The 20,042-nt window shown below is 40.1% G+C and overlaps 1 long non-coding RNA gene across 1 annotated transcript; it reads left to right on the top strand.

The window, feature by feature from the left end:
- The first annotated feature begins 5,598 nt into the window (after positions 1-5,598).
- Positions 5,599-18,465, top strand: LOC146511692 (uncharacterized). The gene is made up of 2 exons (XR_014875904.1): positions 5,599-9,837; positions 9,932-18,465. It is a non-coding gene; the product is annotated as an uncharacterized LOC146511692 (long non-coding RNA).
- Positions 18,466-20,042: the final 1,577 nt, after the last annotated feature.

Here is a 20,042-nt window from a genome sequence, read left to right as displayed (position 1 = left end):
CTCAGGCAAAAGCCACACAGAAAGGCCCCAGGTGGCAAGTGAATTTGAACCGCTCTTTCTTGCCACGAGGCACTACAACACACGCTGTTAAATCATAATACATAATTCTCAAATACGGATTTGAAAGAGTTATATGGATAATGGTACAACAGTGACTATGTATGACGGTTTACCAAAATAAACATTTGTTGCTGAGTAAAATATTTTGGTACGCCTTCCCCTCTGTGCCAACTGAGCATGCAACACATTCTGAAGATAGCATGTTGCATGCCTGTGGGACAGCGATGCCCCATTCAGCTTGGAGGGATGGACACAGCCAGGTATGAGGCAGATCTGGTTTTTCAAAGGAGACGGGAAATGTGCCAGGTGCTAACAAATCGCTAGAATGCCAGGCCAGCAGGCAGATATCCCTGAGACGAGACAAGGTGGGTGTAAATACATCCACTCAACGGGATGCTGGATAAGTTCTGCACCGCGATGTGCAGCTAGAAATGAGCTCTGAAAGTGTGCGTTCGCGTGCGCGTGGAGACGAATGTCTACGCGCTCTCGTCGACACCTTTAAAGTTTATGATTGCTCAGCTGTAAAAGTGAAACTGATTTATACTGATTGACAATGACTGGATGTGAAAAACTGACAAGTGACAGCACTAGAGCAGTAATAGAGAAAAACACCACTCAATACTCACGCGCTGAGAATGAACATCATTCTCAAGAGTATCTTATCCTTGAAACATATGCGGCACACATTTTCATCACAGGCAATCGAGGAAAAAGCAAAGATCCAAGGACAGCTGCTGCAGTTTAATGACTTTATCTTCATTTGAATGGGTACCTTTCTCAGAGGAATTGTTCCACATCACTGCTTGAAATCCATTCAGGCAATATGATGGCCACATGAGAGGCGCATCAACCAGGATTCTATGGCTGTGAGTTGGTTTTGAGAAACATAATACCTTCCTCTCGGCAGAATTATCTGGTCACAGATAAGTTTGGCTATGGTAAATCTCTGCACCTCAGTCTCAGCGCTGGCTGCTGTGTGACAGGAACCTGAGGCAGGAATAAAAGATGAAGAGCCCTGCAGCCTGAACATCGACACCAGAAAACTCAATCAAACTCTATTTACCATGAAAGACTGGCGGAACTAATTGTGCATTGGCGTCTAAGTATCTTCAAAGGGTGGGCGTCCAATCTACTGTACATGCTTTTTGCATATTTGCAAAAGAGAAGAAAATAATTACAGCTGGTGACTGAACACAGCTGGATTCTTACAGCTGAGGGGAGCTTCACTGAACGCAACTGTGCATTTTATGCTCACTTAAAGTCTACTTATCTATTTAATTGTATTAAAAAAGAAATGACTACATTACCTTTTTACATAAAAAAATTCTCTAATAGCAATAAAGCAAAGAGAGACCTCTCAGTAGACTTTGCATCTCATGGCTTTTGGGGTACAGATGTTTGGTTCTGCCAGCAAAATACAGATGTTTTTTCAGAAAAAAACAAAAATATATTGTAAAGTATTTGGAGTTAGAGCAGGGCGATATGACCAAAAATATTTATCACGATATACATTTGAAAATTTGCGATAATGATATAACTGACGATATAATTCACACTAGACAAAATGCTTTACAACTCCACAACTTTATTAGTGCAAAAAACCCCATCAATGTATTTTCACTTAAACAAGCAGCTGTTTCTTATGTGCATTAAAGTTATATAAAAATTTAACAGTGCAAATTCCTTGCTGACAGTTTATCCAAAAGGCATTTCCAGTGGAAATTGGCCGACATGTCCCCAGCATAACCATGTATAATATCCACAAAACTTAAAAAGAGGTTATACACACACAATACGGTAATATTATGTTGAAGCACAGTACGTATCACTCCGTGGGGCTCCTGCCTACGATAGCCGTAATGCTCTGACAAGCCATCAAGCGGTGCGGGTTTGTAACTTAGCAAAGTCGTACTAAAACATTTGACAGATTTTCGAGTGCCGTGTACATAAAATCATTTCGAGGTCAGTAAACACAACCAGAATTCATACATAAGGGTCATTGGATTATAAGGGGCACTGTCGATTTTCAGAAAAATCAAAGGATTGATTTTAAGTGATCCGTATTTTCCAAACAACACGGTAATAACGACGGCCCGCTAGCATGCTCTACCAAAAATAGTGCTTTGTTGTGTATCTGAGGGACAAAAGCTAAACCAGTTCCACACCACTGAAGTTGCAGCATTTTTACAAACCAATTCTGGTTCATCTGTTTCATTCAACGATCCGCTTTCGTTCTTCTCATTCTGCGTCGCCGCCATGTGCGTATGTAAACAAAGGCACTGCGCATGCGCGTTTTACCGATATTCTATCGCGATATTTCATTTTCCTATCGTTGCCCAAAATTACACCGGTATTACCGTGAACGGTATGATATAGCCCAGCCCTATTTGGAGTTACATAGGGGTCGGCAACCTTTCTGAAGATGAGTGCCATCTAAAATTTCCTCAGAAGTCAATGTGTCATATCAATCATTGCATCAGCAATAAATTTAATAACGCTCTATATGAACAGTTACACACTATATAGAACAACTTTATAGAACTATATTTGTTCGCAGATGTTGGCATAGTGCAGTATTGTATCTGTGTGTATTTCCGAGCGGTCAGCTCATGAAGCATTTGAAGTAGCGGAATGTGGAAACATCAACATTGCTTGGACAAGTGCCAGCTAGCAACGTCCCTCTCATCGGTAGGCTAAGTTTTTTAGCCAGTTACAAGTTGAATCTGATAGTTGGGGTTGTGACACAACTGATGTGTCTATGCAAGCTAATTTGCGATGTGCACCGGTGGTCGTTTATTTTTAATGCACCTTCTCAGATTAAGTCACTGCGTGTCGTGCCATCAGTTAACCCTTCGCGTGCCAGCTGTGGCCCAAGTGCCCAGGGTTGCCAAACCTTGTACTACACTGTATAATGCTAAGACATTGTGGGATGTAGAGGTCATCTTGGTAGAGAACATCTTTTGAAATGTATTTATTTATTTTGATTTGAAATGTGGCATCATTGCCAAATAGATTGAGTCTCCATTTCTGCTGCAACACTCCGATGGTAGAGGTACAATTTGGTGTTGTGATCATGAAAGCACAGATCCATCCTGCCGTGTATCAACAGATCAGGCTGGTGGTGATGGTGTAACCATGTGAGAGATACTTTCTTGGCACACAATCTACCTGACTGACCATCCCGTGATGGCAGCGTAAACATCTTCTGATGGCTGCTTCCAGCAACATAACGTGCCATGTCACAAAGCTGAGATCATCTCAAACTGGTTTCTTCAACAATGAGATCACTGTGCTCAAATGACCTCACCAGATGGTCACAAGATCTCAATCCAATAGAGTACCTTTGGGATGCAGTGGAATGGAAGATGCACTTCATAGATCATAGATCAGGATGGACAAAAATCTCAGAGGAATGTTTCCAGCACCTTTTTGTATCAGTGCTGTAAAGAATTAAGACTCGTCTGAAGATAAAAGTGTGTCCAACTTGGTACTAGAAAGGTGTATTTGCTAAATAATTTTTATTTATTACTTTATTTGTTTTTGATTTGGACAGTTTGGTCCTCCATACATCCTGCCCTAAACAAACAATAAAATAATAAGTGCCAAAGAAATGCATGCTAACAGCAACAAGAAGCATCAGAGTAAAGTATAATTAAACATACTTATAAAAGAGGAATATAAAGGCATCTCTGTGATAACATATCATGACTTGTTTATCCCTACATTCAACAAAAAGCCTTTAAATTCTTAGTTTTTGAGGTAAACAAAGGTACCAGCTAGTTTAAAGGACTTCTTTGTATGCTGATTAGCATTTAAACAAAATGCTTACGTTCGTAAACCAAAGAAATTAGCTTTATTTGTTCAAATGCTATAACTTACGGTTGTTTTGTAGTTACGTGGAAGATTGCAGCCTCCATGTCAGTGTCTAAAATGCGGCAGTAATGTACCTGGCTCTCACTACCTGACTGCACTTGTATCCAATTATTTGTTTGGGTCAGTAAATCACTTCAGCATTTGAGGGAGTGAATGTGTGCTACAATTAGAAGTGGATAATGTCAACCAAAATGCTCCCAACGATCACCAACCGAGCCTCTGAAATCAGATCGGGGCCCACCTAAGTTTCTGTGCAATAAACCGTGGCCCTCACGAGAGAGCTGGAGCTGAGCTCTCCCTCCACGTGCTGTAATGACTTCAACTAAGCAGGTCCTCAACAGATGGTGACATTCAACACCCCAAAGGTTGTCTCAAAGCTTAGGCTGGGAGTTTGAGATATTGTTTTTCTTACACAGGGCCAACACCTGTCAGAAATGGCAAACGGGGCCGGAGAAGTTTATTAACGTGAATCCGAAGCCGCTCCAGTTCTTCATCATGCAGTCGAAGGCTGCCAGTTGGGTGAAATATACTCCCAGATTCCTGAGACATTTCAACTCATTTCCAGTCATTCTTCCAGTGTTTTACTATATGTCCCCATTACCTTCTATTTTCTCAACTACAGCATATTAAAAAAGAGGGAAAAATAGTAGGATGATTGTGTTTGTAGGCGATCTTTTTTATATTTCAGTAAACAGAAAACAGCATGGTACAATATAGAAATATGATGTACACACATTATATAGACTTCCCAGGCATGTAAACTCCACCATCTGGGCTTCAAGGAGTAAAGCTGACCTTTACAACTTCCCTACCTTGATACTCCACGGCTGCAGTTTAAAAGTCTGTTTTGCAGAGCATTTCAATGATATTTTTTGCACTAATTGGGGATGATGTAGGAGAATCTCTTCTTTCTTTTGGTTTAGTTTCCCTTTGTGGGCTGCACGTATGAGATGTTAAATTTTCCAGCAGAAATGCACATTTATTGTGCATTTACACAGGAAGAAATAAAGGGCAGTGACAGTAAGCTAAAGTAAACAATGTGGACTTTTCCCCTGATTGACTCCCAACTAAAAAAAAAACTCGAGACTTTCAACCCTGATGAAATCTTTGCATCATCGATGGCACCCAGAGTTCTTGCAGTACTGAACTGGGCAGTGACACTTCTGAGCACGTTCCGAGCAGTATTCTTTGTGTTGGATTCATATTTCATGACAGCATAACCAAGAGAAGCCATATGGTAATCCAGACTGGACCTGCCTTCAAATTCCCCCGCCAGCTAGAGGTGGCGGAGTGACCTAATGAAGCAGCAGACTGTGTGCTGCCTGGGGTCAGAATAGGAAAGGAGTTCAGATGGCTGTGGTCAGTGGCAGCAGCAGCAGCTAAGCCTAGTGACTCGAGCCCCCCCAGGACACACAGCACACTGGCCAGCCAACCACGCAGGACACACAGGCCCAGTGTTCCCAATAGCAGCGTGTGCCAGCAGAGATGGGAGTAATCTAGCAGGCTCTGTGGGGTAGGTATGCATGTGTATGTCCACATGTGTGAGTGTGGACATAACATTGATCATAAACCACACATCCCCTAACCTCATGCCTAATCTTAAGTTTAATTCCAACCTTAAACCTAACAGAAAAACAACACTATTTTATAAGACAGGTGCTACTGCAAACAGACTCCTCCACACTGTTTAATACTGCAGTCAAACTTGGAAAGACAGTTGCTGGAGATCGTGGCATGACCAAAATTATGATGACCGTGTGCAATGAACTTGCAATCATGTTGCTTTAAAAGTGGGGACCAGTTTTTCGACCTCTCACGGTCCGTTATCACCTTCAAAGCAACTTCTGTGCATCAAGATGACAATAAAACAACACTGAGGTGGAGTCACTCTGCTCTCAGTATGACACGCTGTTACTGAATAGGCTCAAGTTTAACCCTGGAGAACCCATGGGGTCAAATTTGACCCCATGGGTTCCCTAGAAAACCAATGGGGTCGGCTCTGACCTCATGGGTTCTCCAGGGTTAAATTACATGCAGTCTGTTTGTGATAATACAGCAATTAACTGTGAATCAACACAAAAATGTAAATCTGTTGCCATCTACATTCACAGTAATACGCAGTAAAAAGAAATTCACATCACCTACTTTCATTTAGAGTTAAGCCAGAACCTCATAGGTTTGAAACAGAACTATAAAAATAGTGATGTAGTTGCTCCAGGACAGCAATTTAACTGCAAAATGTAGTTAGCAACCTTGGTTTTGTATAGATATATAATGAGAACACAACTAATTTGCAAACAATTGAGTTTCTTATTTCAATGTGCTACAATCTGTCTGCATTTAGAAATGACATTGTTTGGAGACAGGTTCCCTCCCACCAGTCGACCTATCCAATCGCCCACAGAGTGCAACACATGCAACTGGTCTCTGAATGTGAAAACAATTCAGTGCAATCACTAGGCAACCACTGATTTTTACTAGTCACAAGGAAGCAGGCGTTCTGTTTGTACACTAGTGTGCCTGAACCATAATTTGACATAAATACTCTGTTTCAATTCATCAGGAAAATGTGAAATGACATGACAACGTCATCTTCTATAAGAACTGGCTAAAATCATACAGCCAGTAACGCTCCGCTGGTTATATAATGTATCAATACCAAATGTAAAAGTTAGAAAGAAAGAAAAACACCAACTTTGTATGGAAACAAAAATCAATCGAATTGCTAGATAAATATTGAACGATTACTTAAAGCTTCCACAAATATTCTCAAAATTTTCCATAAAAGAAGGTTGCATTCATATTTTAGAAATGCCTGCAAGAAAAAAAAGTATGACAAGTAAAAGCAATAAATTAAAACAAGCTTTAAATCAATTCTACTAAATACATTAAATATTGACGTAATGATATCACATTATAAACATCAAGCTGCTTGAAGCATATGTAAATTAACACAATCAAAAGGTCACATTAGTGAAATAGACCTGATAATATATGTACATATTCACATGTATGCGAGACCATCTGGGACCAGCCAGACATATATCTTCTCTCTAGCTTGTCTCCATCACGACTGTCAGGAATACTGCAGATAAATATTAAATATAATGCTACAAGTTTTCTCACTTTGAAAACCATTAGTACTGAACTTCAGCAAGGACACTGAATGAGCATAAACCAAAAAGTATATACATATAAATTAGGGGTGCAACAATACTCGTATCGATATTGAACCGTTTGATACAGTGCTTTCGGTTCGGTACGCATATGTATCGAACAATACTATATTTTTAATTTATTTTATCAACTTTTCTTCTGACGGTGCTGTCTGTGTTGAGCGCTCAGTGGATCTGCGCTCGACAGTGCAGCCTAGGCGGAGTAGTTGAATGCAGATTCACTGAGCGCAGGGCAAGCTAGCAAGACAGAAGTTAAGCTCCTTGCAACATGGCAAATTGAACCTCCCCCACCCTCATTCAGATCTGGCGTTTGGAACTATTTTGGTTTTCATGTGACGTATGACCCTGAAGGTAAGCGTGTCATGGACAAAAGTAAAACAGTATGTTGGATGTGCCACGCAATGCTCAGTTACATTGGTGGGAACTAGTGCGTTAGCGCAGTTAGCTCGTTAACGTGTTGGCCATCCAGCCCCACGCACGGGGCGATCCGCGGTAGCTCGTTAACGGAGATTTGCCGTGTTGTGGCGTTAACGTCATTTCAACGAGATTAACGCTGACAGCACTAGTGGGAACTCAACGAATATGACTATACATTTACGCCGACATCATCCTAGTGCAAAGACAAGTGGAAGCAGACAAAAACAACAAGCACGCATGCTACAAACTTTACCCGAGTCATTTAGACAGCCGTTAGCACATGATTCTCCTTATGGGGACCTGATATGTTTAATATGCTGCTGAGAATATAGCCCAGAAGAAGCGTATAGTATAGCTTTTATTTTGGAAAGAGCCATTTCTCTGTAATAAACTCTCTTTTCCAAAGATGAGTGATTTCTCAATCAGAGAGATTTTTTTTTTTTTATTACTTTGTTGTTTCAGCAACATTAAATTTAAAAACTGTACTTTTGAGTTAAAATATATATTTATAATTTTAATAAATGACAAATTAAAAAGGCATGAACATTTTTTTGTATCGAAAAAATATCGAACCGTGACACCAAAGTATCGAACCGAACCGAACCGTGAATTTTGTGTATCGTTGCACCCCTAATATAAATATATATAGCGGATGTGTGGCTTCCAGTGAAGCTTAGAATAACAGTTATCGTAATGTAATCATCATCGTCAATTTGTTAGACCGTCTCTACTTCCATTCGATTTCATTGGTTGGATTCCATGCCCCCGCCTTATATTGCTTCCATTTTTCACATTCGTTACTTGTTTTTATATAGAAACAGAATAACTTGCCACAAGTCGAGCCGTACTCCTTATAGGTAACTATATCCACAGTTACTGTTCCGAGGTTTCTCCAAACCAAGTGGAAACCTCCCACATTCAGTCCTGTTAATATCACGTTTCATTTTTTGCACATCGATGGACAGCGTTTACTTTCTGAGCCGTGGTAAAGGAAGAAGACCACAAAGAGGAAATTTTGTCCTAGAAAGACTTAATTTTTGAAAGATACCCTTGTGACTAATCCATCAGCGCAAACCTCATATTAGTTTGGGATGAAGCTTACAATTCATATTTGCACAGAATGAGCACTGCGGATTTTGTCCCTTATCTCTTACATTGGAATTGCATCAGGAAAGGATTTCCTGATGGCGAGCATGCAGGAGGAACAGCAACCGATAACTCTTTTAATCTATACATGGGTGTGTGACCGTTTTACTAACATACACCTCGAATAATGGGAACTTTTTCCTTCTAACTTTTCATTGTTTGAAAACAGCAGCCTTATTAGGCAGTTTGAGGCACGATATGCATTGATATCTTCCGTTTTGGACACATTATGCACAGATGGATGGGACGGGCACCCATCCTTGTGTGCTGTAAAACTGTCCAGTATAAACAAAATTCCTAGTGAGCCGAATGTGGGTGTAATATGCTGAAGCAATTTGCAGTTTGTCTTGTATATAAACTGTTTGCGATTTCAGCCTTTCTCTAGGAAATGAAAATGCTACCTTTTCTCTCGTTTGAATCCTTTGAAGACTAGAGAGCAAAGGGTAATCACACCTTCACTGAGACCAACTGAACCCAGCGCTGTGCAGATGTAGTTAGTGACAAGATGGACTCAGGCAAAACTAAAAATGCGGACGCGCTGTCAAGTCTTCAGTCTGCTGTGTGGCAGAAATTCCAATTAAGGAAGGAAACCGCAGCAAATCGTGTGACAACACAAGAACCGCAAGGAAGCTAGAGTCTTGCCGTGTAGGTAACAAAGGCAACATGCTGCACTATGCACAGCACTTTATAATGAAACTTCAGCCACAGCTGTATGGTTAAATGCTACATTTGAGTCTTTAATTTTGTGTGACAGTATTTAAAAATGTGGCTGTTTGTAGATGGTGTTTTTTTTTCAGCCTTATTAATTTAATTGATTTATGAGGGAAGCTAACAGGCCACACATCCTTGTTGTCCTTAAAAGCATCATTTTTACACAAAGTTAATAAAGACAAAGCCTGAGCACTCATGTATTATTATAGGCAGTGTTGGGAAGGTTACTTTTAAAATGTATTCCATTACAGAATACAGAATACATGCCCCAAAATGTATTCTGTAACATATTCCGTTACGTTACTCAATGAGAGTAACGTATTCTGAATACTTTGGATTACTTAATATATTATCATGCTGTTTACAACTACATGAATGTACTATTGCTGTGATTTATTACTGTTACTGAAGGTCCGCAGCTCCGAACCGTAGTAAAGGGACCTCTGGCTAATACGTCGGGTTCTGTGTCGAGCTCGTAGCCGAAAACTAGCTTTACTTTGTTGTCTGGGTTAACTTTGCTAGCGAGAGACAGAGAGAGGCGTTGAAAGGCTGCTCCAACGGAACTTATTGTTTTTGGAGGAAAACACGAACACGGTGTACAGTCGAGTCTTAATAGCTTACTTACAACTGGGCTCGTCAGGCACTCTTCTTGGCTGCAGTGGTTATTATTATATTTACATGCTTCCAGCTCCCGTTTTTGCTCGATGACAGCTCGTACTTTTCCTTTTTCTCCCTCCCTCGCTCACAGACACATAACGGGTATGGCAGTCCATTCTCCCTGCAGCACGGACTACACTGCCTATGATGCTACATTCTTTAGAGCTATACCGGTAGCATTCTGCCTATTAGCTTAGCACAACAACAACAAAAAGGCCTCTCTCACCCAGGAAACGCGCAGAGAGAGCGTCACCCTGTAACCATGGCAACCGTAACGCTGCCGCCTGGAACAACAGAACGTAGCTGTCAAACAAAACCCAAACAGTCCTGACCCGCCACAATATGAAACAGGGAAGTACCGCCGTGTAATCCATTTATTTCAACAAAGTAACTGTATTCTAAATACCACCTTTTTAAACGGTAACTGTAACGGAATACAGTTACTCATATTTTGTATTTTAAATACGTAACGGCGGTACATGTATTCCGTTACTCCCCAACACTGATCATAAGGGATTGTTTTTACACTTAGACTATGTGAAAAAGATGCTGTAAGTCCATTCTAAAGTAAATGTTTGGGTGGATATTCATTTTTCTTCTTTTACGTTTCTGTCCTCTGGCTTGGCTTGGCACTCAAAGCGAGACCCATAAACCTCCTGCCCTGTCCCACATCACCTTCCCGATCCACATCCTATTGGTAGAAGCCAGAGGAGGTGGGCCATGAGAGAGGGGCTGGCAAGACAGCACGGCCTTGGGCAATGTGCAGAGTCAAGTTGGCATCCCAGAGTAACCTTTTAAAATGCAAGTGTGGTACTGAGAAGCCAGCATCACAGAGACAGATTTCAGGATGAGCGCTTATCTTTTCAGCAACAACACCCAGCGTGCCAGAATTCTGTGCTAAGCAGTACAGAGGACCAGCGAAAGGTCACGCACAGTCATATGCAAAACGCAGCTGCCTCCTTCCTATACGCACAGCAACAGAGCAGTGAAATGCATACAATATTAAACAACTCGCGAGTGAGAGAAATGCAATTTCAAGAGACATATCTGATCGATTTTTTCTGCGAAATATCCCGGATCTTGTGAAGTGTTATTGCTTTCGTATCATTTTGAGGATGTATTCATAAACATCCCACCAGCAGATAGTGGTTTGCTCAGCAGAAATAAGTGACAGATAAATGAATCACGCTATGGCCTAGCAAGGACACTGTCCCCAAGTTCACCCTCAACCAAAAGCTGCTGACTAAGGATTCCCCTCCCGTACAGGCCCTAATATTCTTGATCATTTATTTTGGCGATATACAAACGCTGTGAAATAACAAAATGTTTTATGCATTCAGTTGCCATGAGCAACATTATTTTTGCTGTGCTCTTTACTGATAAATATTCCATTACAGAGATAAGGGAGCAGTATGGAGAGCAACGGCATACAAAGAAATCTATATGCAATTTATTTTGTTTTCCTTCGGTTTTTTTAGACCTCTAAGCTACTGCATATTACATTCACAGACTCAGGTTTGCCAGAAAACAATGCAAGTCCACACATTGCCCAGTTCACTGAAATAAGCGTGTGTGTTATGGTCAGTGCTTGCAAGCAGCAGCACAACAATGAGTTGGAAACACGCGGATCGCTTCACGTTGCAATGTTGTTTTCAGATTTTGCGAATCATGCATTTTTTATATCTTGATAGTAGAAAACTGATCTTGAAAGGCACTGACAAGAGTGATAACACTTATCGGAGAAAGCAGGGCAATACCCAATACTCAAACGGATGTTCTACTATCTGTACAAAGTATTATTCTTAGAAAAGGGTGGTCTCTGATGTTCTCCAGGCGTTGCACCTTGCAGTGTAATGGAATAAACGCCCATATCTTTGGACTGTAAAAAATGAGATTGGAACTGTGCAACTGTAATCCTAAGCAGACGGAGGCTTTCAGTGTAATCAATCTCCAAAAAGGCTTTTAATGGAATCAATGGAGAGAAAGGGGATTGATTTCTACACAGTATACTGCCATTTTTAGATATTCACTCTGTCAAAACTCTCTTTGGTGGACTGAAAACTTCCAACCAGCGATATAGGCTAATTGCATATTGAGCAAAGCAGTCCATTTGTTAAGTGGCACACTTTTTCTTGGTGACCATTAAGTTAAAGAAAAACCATATTGCAGTGTGGAAATATAACACTGAGCTATGATCGCAATAGCTAAAAAAAAAAGGCCTCAGTTGTATTCCTGCCTCATATGGACATCCACAAGTGGAATATTTTTCTCTGGCTCCTGACAAAATAAGATCTCTACCAGCTGAAAATGCTCTGCCAGATTCACCCTGCAAGTTAAATTACTATTGACATCACAGAAACAATGCTGGGAAGCACTTGGGAAATATTGGTCTGCAAAATGCATGAAATGCATGTAGGGGAGTGCACACACTATACGTGCTTACAATGGTCTCTAGACCTGTAATTTTTCTGTTTATATGTGTTTTGCTTTTACACAGTTTAGTGTAGCTAAAATCAAGGAAATTAAATCTTAAATTGATATATTAGACAACATACAGTGCTGTAAAAAAACATTTCCCCCCTTTCCTGATTTCTTAGTCTTGTACATGTTTTTCACACTTATATTTGTCAACGAAACATATTTTAATTTTAGCATGGGATATATTTTTTAAAAGATGATTTCCTTTATTATGGGAAAACAGCCACCCAAACCAACCTGGCGCTATGTGAAAAAGTAATTGGCCCTTATTCCTGATAATTGGTTGTATCACCCTTGGCAGCATAAATCTGTAATCAAGTCTTTGCAAACTTCAGAAAAAGTCGATTTTTGTCTTGTCAGTTCACAGAATATTTTCCAAAAATTGTTGGGGATCATCAAAATGAGTTTTGGCAAATGTGAGATGAGACTTTGGGTTGTCTTTGGTTAGCAGTGAATTTTTGCCTTGGAACTCTACTAAAGATGACATTCTCACCCGCCGTCTCTTTCTTATTGTTGAATCATGAACTCTGACCTTAACTGAAGCCTCAGGCCTGCAGTTCTTCAGATGTTGTTCTGGGTTCTTTCGTGGCCTCCTGGGTGAGTTGTGCACTGTATTTTTGGTAGGTTGGCCACTCATGAGAAGGCTCACCATTGTTAATAGTTTTCTCTATTTGTGGATCTCATGCCTCTCACTGTTGTTTGCTGGAATTTCTTTCTCAGCTGTGTCTTTAGATTGTGGCATGATTCAGTTTGTCACACAGCTTCTATTTAAGCAATTACTTGATTCAGCTGGTCTGACAGTAACCAGAGCTGGGTGTGCCTAATGAAATTGAACTCAGCTTTCCAAAAAGACATGAGGTTAATTACAATTTATTGATGGTTTAAAAAAATGGGGGGCGTATACTTTTCCATATAAGACCAGGTGGGTTTGGATAGCTTTTTTCCCCCCTTAATGAATGATGTTGTATTTACCTGACCTGTGCATCTTCATTCTGTCTTCCTCCACTAACCCCAACTGGCTGTGGCAGATGGCCACCCCTCCCTGAGCCTGGTTCTGCTGCAGGTTTCTTTGTTAAAAGGGAGTTTTTCTTGCTCATAGGGGGTCAAATGACTGTTGGGTTTTTTCTGTTCTCTTTGTATTATTGTAGGGTCTTTACCTTAACATGTAATGTGCCTTGAGGCAACTGTTCTTGTCATTTAGTGCAGCGGTCCCCAACCCCCAGGCTTCGGACTGGTACCGGTCCATGAGTCGTTTGGTACCGGGCCGCGAGAGTTGAGGCTCAAGTGTGAAATGTATAGTTTTCAGGGTTTTTATCGGTTTTCAGCGTTATTTTGTTATCGTTTTTATTGTTAACTCGGTTTTCCTGGGTCTTTTCACGTGTGTTATGAATAAATCTTCTTTTTTCCGGTACCGGTACTAGTTTTATTTTCTTGTATTTATCCGTGACACCTTAAAGGGCGGTCCGTGAAAATATTGTCGGGCATAAACCGGTCCGTAGCGCAAAAAAGCTTGGGGACCGCTGATTTAGTGCTATATAAATAAAACTGAATTCAACTGAATTGAATCACTTGAGTTATCTTTGTCTGACATTAAAAATTCGGCTCATGATCTGAAACATTGTAGTTTGGCAAATATACAAAAAACCCAATAAAGTCATGAAGGGGGCAAATACTTTTTTATAGGACTTTGTATAATGTGTATAATAGGCAGGGACACAACACTCGCTGAATAATAAGTAGAAAGCTATAGGAAAATTCTGTAATGACTAAGATGGCAAATGTCCTCCCGTTTCCCAGAAAGACCAAAGAGACACACATTAATCCATTGTGTTATTACGCTGATGAAAGTGTGAGACATATGGTGGCAGGCACATTTCCTTGTCACAGCAGTAAATATGTAGCTAAGTTAACCTTTTGTTAATCTTCTTCCTAGGCTTCCTACATCCATATTCTTAATTGTCATGGCACTCCTTCAGTGCTTTAGTGGAATGAGCTCGGGACACAGATTGCGCTGGAACTCAGGACTGAGTCATAAATGAAACTGTTAAACTGAAACTTTGCATATGCAGTGGAAGTTTAACATGCCAGGAAATAAAAGGATTTTTAAATCTGATTTGAAGCAAAGTCAAAACTTTTGCGCAGTTCGTTGTCAGATTTGAATGGTGATTAATTATGATGGTTAGTCTGAAAGAACTGCATGGAATGAGTTATTAAGGTGACTGCTGAGTGGCAAGACTTTATATTTTTTATTATAGCTTTCATTAACATGTGGCGTGTTGGTTATGCCTGGTTTCAATGTGTGAATCAGCTTAGCTCATCAAAGAAATGTTTGCTTCTTTTTACTTTGTTAATTAAAGGTTAAGTGTGAGTGTTAAATCTTTTTACAAGGAAATCTCACAACTGTACACCACATATACATCAGTATTTGACATTTTTTTCTTTTTTTTGCACTTTTCCCTTTGTACAACACTGCAGTGCTTGAAATCAAACAATCAAGATGTGATTGAAGTGCAGACTTTCAGCCTTAACTCAAGGGGTTTAACAAAAGTATTGCACTAACTGTTTAGTAATTAGAGTCATTTTTATACATAGCTCTCTATTTTCAGAGGCTCAAACGTAATTGCTCAGTTCACTCACAAGCAGTTTCATGGCCAGCCGACGCCTGCGCCCTTTCTTTTCCCCCCAGTGACAAATAAAACAGACAAAAGACCTGTAAGTGATTCCAACTGTTGAATGTGTAATTCATAACTTTTCATCATCTCATTATGAGGTCCAAAGAGATGTTTATGCAAGTGATGGAGGCCATCATTAAGCTGGAAAACAAAAACAAACCTAAAAGAACAAAAGGAGGCAGTTATATCAGCATTTGTATGTTAGAAACTCCACATATTTGAGGCCATATTGTGGAAATATAAGTGAAACTATATCAAGGTAACATCTCACAATTCTTTTTTGACAACTGCAGTCAATAGAAAATACCCACACACACACTGACACACACACACACACACACACACACACACACACACACGCTGGCAAGTGAGACTCCAATGATTCTTTAGTTGTTGGCATAGAAACTGAACACGGACAGTTCAGGTTAAAGGGTAATTCCACTTTATCTCAGCTTTGGAAAAGTCACTCCCAAGCTTTTAAGACAGTTATGTCTTTTCTAGAACAAACATGCTTTTATCTTCCATCTACACAGAAAATACGAAGTTTGTGACCTTTGATTACACCTGTCAGAAAGTTCCACTGCCGGCAGTGTGCCTATTGTATAATTAACCCTTTCCACCCTCGAGTTCCCTGAGCTGGGACGAGGCCATTTCGGTTATTTAAACAGAGTCTGCTGACATTTTCGAAGGTTGCTAAGTGTGGCACCTTTAGTGAAGAGGCTGTTTAAATTACTGCGGCTCAAAGGGGTGTGTGATTGTTCTGTTTCATTCCTGATCCATCGCATTTTGTAGAGTTACGAGGGAGAATTTTCGAAACTGTTTCTGCTTTTCCTCTTCAGTTTACTGTTCTGATTAGAAAAAAATAAAATATATATTTTTGACAATCCTTGTACATGATAGGGACAGAAAGACTCCCTGTGTTTCATCGTTTGTGTTGTACAGGCTGATACAGCCTGATACAACCGCACCAGTTAGACTTTGAAATCTTCATTATCCACATCTAAAATATGTCTATTTCACATACCCTCCTTTAGTTCTAGGCAAGGTTATTATCGTTAACGAAAACTAACGAAATAACGAAAACTAGAAGTGAAAAAACATTTTCGTTAACGGAAATAAAAATAAAAACAAAAAAGGGAAAACTAACTAAAACTGGAATGAGTGTTCACAAAACTAACTAAAATTAACTGAATTTATAGCAAAAATGTGTTTAGTTTTTGTTGATGTGTGCGTGTCATACAATAGTCAAGGGTGAAAATGAAGTTTAGTTTCCAGGTTTTTTTCTTGCTGTGTCTCATTATGCCAGCAGGTGGCAGCACGTTAGTCGAGTCGTCTGTGTTGCTGCTCCGTCCACGCGCAGAATCATGTCAGGAAAAGTCGGGAGAAAGCGCCAGAGTCCAATTTGGGATTACTTTGAATATGACTGTGTTTTGGATAAAGCAAGTGTCTTGTAGTGGAAAGAGACAAATTATGAGGGACATTTCTAAAGGGAAAAAAATCCCACAAACCTTAAAGTGCACTTGAAAAGCTCACACAAGAAGGCTAACCTAGCTTAGCTTGAGAAGGTAAGGGAGCACACTCAACCCTCATCCCCAGAAAACAGAAGCTAACCCCAGGCGAGGCAGCGTGATGCATCCCGAGACAACAGGACGGGGATATCTACACAACTGTGTGAGTCAATTACCTTCAAAAAGTTTATCAATTCACTTGAACCAAAATTACGAACACCCGGTGCTGCAAGAGTTAATAGTCTCATTGGGGCCAAGATATACATTTTATAGTTGCCTGGTATCAATGGTTGTTCATCTGCCTTTATTTATTTATTTAAAGAACCCATAGGTGGGAATGTGAGTTGTCTGTCTCTGCGTGTTAGCCCTGCGACAGACAGGCGACCTGTCCAGGGTGCAGTATGGTAGCTGGAATAGCAACATACCCAAGGATAAGCAGAAGAGAATGACTGATATGATGAAACTGGGATTTTGTTACACTTAATTATTGCAAACACAACTAAAACTATAACTGAAACTAATCAAAACTAAACTGAAACTAAGGATTTTCAAAAAAATAAAAACTAAACTAAACTAGCCAACAATTGGTAAAAACTAATTAAAACTGATATAAAATTGAAAATATGAAGTCAAAACTAAATAAAAATAAAAACTAATGAAAATTGCAAAACTATTAAAACCCTGGTTCTAGGGTTTTACTTAACAGAATATAACAAAGTCTGAAAGACAAGACAGTTGCCATTCTTCCCAGGAATGAACATCCCAGCAAATTCACCCTAAGGTCAGACTGTGCAATCCTCAGAGAAACTGCAAAAAAACCCAATAGTTACATTTCAAACTCTGCAGGCCTCAGTTAGCATGTTAAATTTTCAAGTTCATGACAGTACAATTAGAAAAAGACGGAACAAGTATGGCTTGTTTGGAAGGGTTGCCAGGAGAAAGGCCCTTTCTCTAAAAAGAACATGACAGCACAGCTTAGGTTTACAAAATTGCATCTGAACAAACCACAAGACTGTTGGAACAATGTCCTTTGGACAGATGACATCACATTGGAGATGTGATCTCATCACTCAGTGGACCATCAACTACCCCGTATACCAAAGTGTTCTAGGGTTAAATGGGTTAAATGTGAGCCCAAACTGGGTCAAGCAACAGGAATATGATGCCAGCCACATCAGCAAATTTACAATAGAACAGTTGAAAGAAAGAAAAAGATTTAAGGTCTTTAAATACCTCAACTTGACTGACAATAGCTGAAGAGAGCTGGGCATAAATCAATGACCTCAATGAACTGAAGCAACATTGTGAGGAGGAGTTCCTTATTTAAAGTTATTGCTCCTATAGGTGGTTCTCCAAGTTTTTCGGTCATTGCTTCTGCATTCTGCCTTTTTTCTTTGTTAAATAAATACTGACATCAAGTCTGATGGAGGCCAGATTTTTTTATTCTGTTCTGATTCGTCAAAGCCTAGATTTGATGGAGTGCATTTTCTTTTTCTTTATTATAACTGTCCTTATCAGTTTCGCTGCCCGTAGTCCACATTGTGGAATCAGTTAACCGTCCCATTTTTTTAAAAAACTGATTGCATTTGTGTTTTTTTTTCTTTTCTAGTAGTGATATCTATCCCAAAAACTGGGATAACTTGTTCATCTGACATTTAATGTTTGACTAAAGTCAGCGGCTATTTTGGAACACCATCAAAACAATTACTGGGCACAGTTAGGCACACCCAAGCAACTTTGCAGCAAATGGGTTCAACAATAAAAGAATGCAAGCAAATCATGTGACATGGTGTCAGTAAACTGCAGACAGCAGGCAAATGTTTACCAACCCAGCCGGCCGGTCTGTGATCCCTTTATGCCAAAGGACAGCGCAGGGACCAGGGAGGCAAATTGACAAGAGAAGCAAATTATCTAACAGTGCTGAGTCGATCTTTCTGTGGACAGAGTACTCAATGCTATTTAGGGGGGGAGTTCATATTTCACTCGTGAGTGGAGAAGTGACCAAACCTGATACCTGAATTTCATTTGGAGGAAATGGGTGGAATTTCAAGGGGAACGATAAAACTCATCTGACGTTGTAAATGCAAAGGCGTGAGTTTCAGACAGACGGCGTGTGCATCTCTCTGCGACACGTTCGCACAGCTGTCACGCCGGATCTTATTTTTCTTCTCTCCGCCCTGCCTCTCCCCACACCTCTTTTGTTCTCTGTCACTTTACTGTGTAGGTGTTTGTCAGAAGCCGTGACAAGTTGAGCATCAAATGAAGTTGACAGATTGTTGACATCTTCACTCAAAGTGTGCTTGGATTAAATGCTCTCGACAAGGACTGCTGTTTTATTTCTCGGCTGAGGTCTGATGAATTATGAAACAGCCATAGTTGCGTGTCAGGCCCTGTGCCAGGATGACACATGGTGATCATGTTAGCCCTTCATCGGTCGCAACGCATTCTCTCGACGCAAGCTACTATGCTCGCTCATGTCCACTGTCGAGCTGCTGCATCACAAGAGAGGAGCGAAGTCTTTGAATAGATACCCTGAAACAATCATTTTTATTCATAAACACTGGACAATGTTTGTTCATATTAAGAAACCCCATAAAAGGAATGTTTCAGATGTAAGCCTCTGGGTTGTTTGCGTTAGCTTTCTTCATTTTTAAAAAAAAATTTTTAAGTAGCTTTCCCCACCACCTTTAGTTAAGAATTCCCTTGCAGTGATGTCCATATGGTAGAATCATACGCCACATTTTCAGGGTTTGTATATAGAGTGGATCACACTTCCTTCAAGCTCACCAAACACATTCCCTACCTGCTGAGCACAGACTTCTTAAGGCTTTGATCATCAGAAGCCTCCCCCACCCCAGCTACTCACACAAACATGCACACATTTCTAAACAGACACAGAGACTTTGGGCTGTTATGGAAGCTTGCTCAAAAAGTATCCCAGAAGCTATTATTTTGTTTAAACATTACACCCGGAGCAACTCACCTTCAGGTCAGGAACCTGTAGGATGTTTTTTTTGTTTTTTCTTTTGTTTTTAGTTTTTTTTTGTTTACTTAATACATTATAAAAAGGTGCTTCTATTTACTGTCAACACGTTCTCACTCCCAAAGCGTAACATTTTACGCTAGGTGACAAATCGTCAACATATTACGTTTTCGGCTACCCACCACGTTCCTAAATGACGACCTCGGAAAAATGAGGAAATATGAGAACCATATGGACTCAATCTACACATGTTCACTCTTTTTCTTCAAATCGCTTAGAAACACGCTATTTAACATCATTAAAGTACTGGTTAAGCTCAGGAAAAAGGTTATGGTTAGGGCTAGGGATAAGGTTAGGTTTA

The sequence above is a fragment of the Neolamprologus multifasciatus genome, chromosome 9, assembly GCF_963576455.1.
Source record: "Neolamprologus multifasciatus chromosome 9, fNeoMul1.2, whole genome shotgun sequence".
NCBI classification, from domain to species: Eukaryota; Metazoa; Chordata; class Actinopteri; order Cichliformes; family Cichlidae; genus Neolamprologus; species Neolamprologus multifasciatus.
This window is presented reverse-complemented; position numbering and strand designations above follow the sequence as displayed.